Consider the following 5,482-nt stretch of genomic DNA (forward strand, 5'->3'; position numbering starts at 1 on the left):
AAAAAGAAAAAAAAAGAAAAACGACAAAAAAAGCCAAGCAGCACTCCCTGCACATCAGGGCGAGCACATCCTTCAGCCCTCCCTCCCAGCAATCACGCAACCTGGATGGTTTTTCCATCCCTAAGACCTGGTGGCAATCGGTCGCACAGCTTATGCTTCAATTTCCAGAGCAAATGGACCACAGATGCTATGTCAATATAGACATGAGACAAATACAGCTGGCTGCCAGTGTGGGCTGCGCGCCAAGCGATGGAATCACCGCTTGTGTCAACGCGAGCCCTCTGGCAATTCGTCACCCTGGCGCTGGCCCAGCTCGCTCCGACCTGACAGGCAGAGGCGGAATTCGATGGCAGCGCAGCAAATCTGGGGGCTGTCTGCTGGTCATGTCTCCTCATTCCATCACACGAGACCCAGAGCTGCGTTCGTATCGGAGGGAGAAAAGATCAGCAGTTAATTAAAGCCAGGCACGTTTCTCGCTGTTTGCCACGGCGCCGGTAAGCGGCCGCTGTCACCGCGATGGCAGCTCCCAACAAAACCTCCCAGCCCGCAGCTCCGGCTGCCTGTTGAACAAAAATTGCTTCTAATGTGTTAACTGTCTGGAAGAGACCCCCAAAGATGGGCAGATCAGCGAGCCCCCGTCGGCTCTCAGGCAGCAGCGATCAATGGCTAGCTCGTACGCTCAGAGGACCACAATCAAATGTCATTATTTGTGAGGTTCTACTTGACTTCACATCCCCCTCGCAGAAAAGGCTTTATCGATCCCTCTGTGTTGAGGAGAAGGGCAATCAGACAGACTGCAGCAGCAGTAACCCCGTGGCATTTTACATTAAAACAACAGGATCCTCTCGCAGGCACCTCCACCGATCACTTAAAGACACAGGAGCCCCTCCGAAAAATCACTGAAGGCTACTAACAAGATACTAAGCTGACAGCAGAAAGGTCGATGTTATCAGCCGCTCTCCAATGAACCCAAGGGCTTTTTAATTTTATTTTATTTTTTCCCTTTCTTGCATCACTGCTCTCGTAAGGCACAAGGACTGTTCTCTGCTGGATGGCCTCAGCGGCAGGCTGAGAGATGATTTCCTTTCTCCTACCTCCTCGGCATAGCATTACCTGAAGCAACTCCTGAAGGACTTGCTGGCTACTCGGGTAAATCTATCAAGAAAAGCCATTTTTCTCCTCTTCCAGGCCTCTCCTTCCAAATGAGGAAGGTTACACGTCCCTCTCCCTCGATCAACAGGACAAAATAACTGCTAACAGTACCAACCCTGAGCATTCACATTTCAGTAACAAGAAGCTGTGAACCCAGCAACACTGCTGTGGGAACCAGCAGCAATAAAGCAGTGCATGAAACATCACCTCCTCACACAGTATTTGTCATGCACTCTGCCATCAGGAAGAGTCCTGGGTGTCTTGTGCTGTGCAGAAGGAGCTCCCCAGGCTTCTCCTTCCTTCCTCATCCCTCTGCAGCATCAGCCCTTCTGTCCCTGGCTTGGTAAAGGCCGGTGGTGTTGCTGAATTCTGCCTGGGTTCAGTCTGAAGCCTGGGCTCGGAAGCCAGGGCACAGCTATGGTGGTGGAGAACATCCCACAGACCTTGGTCAGATGAAGTGAATCCTACGCATTCTCCACAGACTTCTCTTTCAGTTTTTCTCCACCAATCTACGTCCCATTTTTTTCCAGTTCCATCAGGAACAGAACCACACGCTTCATCTTCGTGAAAGCTGATTTCAGTACCAAGCCATAAGGCAGAGGATGCAGACCAGTGAGGGCACACCAATGTCATGGGAGTCTAGGACAACCAGAAACCTGTGTACTGCCTGCACAGGATCTGTCCAGTGTAAATACTCCAAGTGCCATATGGAGAGAAGCATTCATCTGCCTGTTATGCTTCCCAAGGCTTTGCTTTCCATAAGCTGCTTCCCTCCGGTAGATTTTTATTTATACATACATACTTTATTACTTAACTAACTTATACCACATTCAAGTGCATAGCTTTCCAGGTTAGAGGCCAAAATTGCACATTCTTTCTAGTTAATCCCATCAGGGCTGGCAGTCCTAAACTGACATGACTGTGCCCAGTCCCAAGACGTGCAGTAATTTCAAATTTTCCAATGTCAACATGAAAATATGATTCCTGGATGCCTTAGTGGTACAATCTCATCTAAAAGTCAAACAAATATGCACAATATATAAATTAAAACCAGTGCAAGTTTTCTGTGTGATTTCCCACACTGTCAGTTAACAAGGGAATCTGAAAGGAAAGGGAGGTTTGGCCAAAAGGTGCCACGTATGCATCAAAATAGTGAGGTACTCAACCACCCACAAAAACAAACCTTCTAAAACTGTGCAGACAGCCATTCTGACACATCTGGCCAACTTCAGGCCTCTTCCAAACGAATGACGTGCCAATCAGATCCATCTGTTCATGTCAGGTCTGAGTTAGGACCCTTGAGACAGGAAAAATTTCACTGTTGGAAAGTTGAATAAAACTTCCTGTTAGATTCCCAGTGAGGTGAAGACCCACCGGAGATCAGAGAGCTGACATGGCCTCGTTAGCTACAGCTCTAATGGGAGGCAAATCAAACGTATCGAACAGCAAGCCTGCTGACAGACACAACTCCTACTGCCACACACACACGTATGCAAATCCACTTTTCAAAGGAAATTAGCAAACAAATTGGCCTTTTTGATTCCAGCCCAGTAGTTCCAGTCCAATATCAAAACAGCTGAGAACAACAGGCACTAAAAGAGGCGTTGGATCAGAAGGTGAGATTACAGAATTCCCAAAACAAGGCTCAGAACTGCGGAACTGTTCTGCATTCTGATTTATTTCTATTTTTAAACTTGCAAGGCTTGTAATTAATGGCTCGAGGACATGAGGAGAATTGGAACAAATTTCAGCCTCAGCTTCCTCTGCATGTTGCTAATGGCTAGTCTGTCCACTAATGTGCTCCAATTTTACCCACATCAACCACATGTGATACAAGCTGCAGGAAAGCGAGTGAATTTTTAATCATTTCTCTGATGTACAGTATAATTGCTGACTTTTATCAGACAGCAGTTAAACAACAGCTCAAGAAAGGAATAAATATTCCTTAATTGCACAACTGCCATTTCTCACAGTAGGAGAGCGTTTGAAATGAGTAACTGGTCCCCATTATCACAGCCACACACATACTCAGACATGTACCAGTAAGCTCAGATCAATGCAGGCGTTTATTTATGACCACGCAAGGTATGTAAGTATGTGTTTGTGCATATAATACAATGGAGAGCAATTATTCATGTGCAACTTCCATACACATGGGAAAAGCACGCCCTCGAGTCCGTTCATACGGCCATCCACAACAACATACAAGCTCCCCGTCTCTCCCACACAGGGAAAATCCTCCACATTATGTCACGTGTGACATACGTGCTTTACTCACATACTAACCCAGACAAACACATTATCTCCTTTTAGCTGTGCAATATTAGGATTGACATGGAGTGTGCAGTGCATTTTCAGAGTCAACTTTCCTTCCTAATCTGTGAAAAACAGAAACTCCTGGAGCATTACAGCCTTAAAAAGACAAACACACGCATTTACAGCCCTGAATGTGAATGACTCCCTTGGAGCTGACGTCTCCTTCTACCCCCAGGACATCCCAGTGAAAGAAACCATGCACTTTTACATCCACAAATGTCATCAGCACTCATTTCTGCACCTGTGATGCCTTGAGGACCCACCATAAGTTAAAAGAAAGAAAAAAAGACATAAAAAAATCAATCATACAAACAATCCCTCCCCAGTACCAGCCTGCTGTCAAAACTGCTGAAAGCTGTGCCATAATGCATTTAGTTCATGTCTAAAGGTATAATCAGCAAGGCACACGTGTGAACCTGCCCTTCAAGAAACGTCCCAGAGTTCAGTACCCACGTCTGAGGCAAGGAAGTCACAAAAGAAGAAAAATAACAGTGTTTAACATCTAATTGTGAGAAGATCAGCCAGAAAATTGCACAAGGAGTGCCTATTTGGCAAACAAAATTTGAAGCATCTTATAGAGTGATACGGGCTTGCAGAAGTGCTGGTAATAGATTAAACATATGGAGTGCACTGTTTTTGATGGCTGCTGCTCTTTCCACTGCACAGAAGAGCTTTCCTTTTCAGAAAAAAAACCCATAAAATAGCACATCCCTATGCCCCTTCCACAGTTCAAGGCACTCTGGGTCTTTTTCACCAGATACAGAGATAAATGACCCATTCATTTGGCATCAGTCTCCAAGCTTTGTAAAGGTACACGTGAAAGATCAGAATTCAGCAGGGAAAGAAGCTTAACATTAAGGGGCATTAAGAGCTGCTTCAAGGGAACTCCACTCGGGACAAGTCAGGCTTTGCTCATTTTCCTCTGCCTGTCTCTGACTTCACTCAGCACAGGGGTGCAGGTGACACCAGTGCCCCTGGATTTCGGAGATCCGGTAGCTTTTAAGAGGCCGTGAATGAAAGGCTGGTTTGTAAGTGCTCTGTGGCATTCCCCAATTAAAACGCCTCTTTAAATCGTTATTTCCCCCCTGGAAAATGACTGGGAAAGAGAGAAGGAACGAGACGAAGGTGCAGGTCGGTGTGCTGTTACCTTGCTGTACTCCTCCCAGGAGTTGCTCCAGGTCCAGTAGTGAGCCTTGTAAAGCCCGACTCTCACCGCCATCATCTCATTGCCACGATAATAGAATATGGGCCTGCAAGGGAGAGCAGAACTGCATGAGAAATGCCAGCACGCCAGCCTGGGCAGCTGCTGCCGCTGCCTCGCTGATAAGGGAGACAAACACTTTAATGGCGTCTGACTTCCGATCCAGCTATCAGTCAGAAACAGGCTGCCTCCTAATAGTCTCCACTGCAAGGTTTTCAATTAACATTTTTTAAAGTGTTCATCAAGTTGAGAGCTCACATGGCGCAAGAATGAAATATTATACAGCTTGGCTGCCAGTGATTGTTAATCCTTGAACTATCAGACCCTGTTATTTCCTATAGAGCGTGCCGACTTAAACACCAAATGTCTCAGAAGTGGCGAGCGTCTGCCAGAGAGAGAGAGAAATAGGGATTCACAGAGAATATGATGCTCACACTCCTCTTTATGGCAGCATCGAGATATGTGCTGTTCCCATCTGAGGCACAGGATGGCCGGGGAGGACACCAGATGCTGACCAGTTGGGGATTTCAGATCAGAAAAGCTCCATAAAAAAACCTGGCAGCAAGATAGGCTTCATTTTTAACTCCTGTCCATTCGCTTTCCCCTGAAGTGCCCTTTGCATCATCTAAGCTCATAATGAAATCTTCTACTTCTCCCCCAAAGTTCCCCTACAGGTACCTCACTGAGGGCACGCTCCACACCCAAAGCACACGCACTACGCTTCCTCCTGGGCATCCCAGCAGTGCTCCCTTTGCTGTCCCTCAAAACGTGCTCTCGTTTTTTGAGGGAACAGTACAAATTTCCACTGAAATG

The sequence above is a fragment of the Meleagris gallopavo genome, chromosome 13 (assembly GCF_000146605.3).
Source record: "Meleagris gallopavo isolate NT-WF06-2002-E0010 breed Aviagen turkey brand Nicholas breeding stock chromosome 13, Turkey_5.1, whole genome shotgun sequence".
Taxonomy (NCBI): domain Eukaryota; kingdom Metazoa; phylum Chordata; class Aves; order Galliformes; family Phasianidae; genus Meleagris; species Meleagris gallopavo.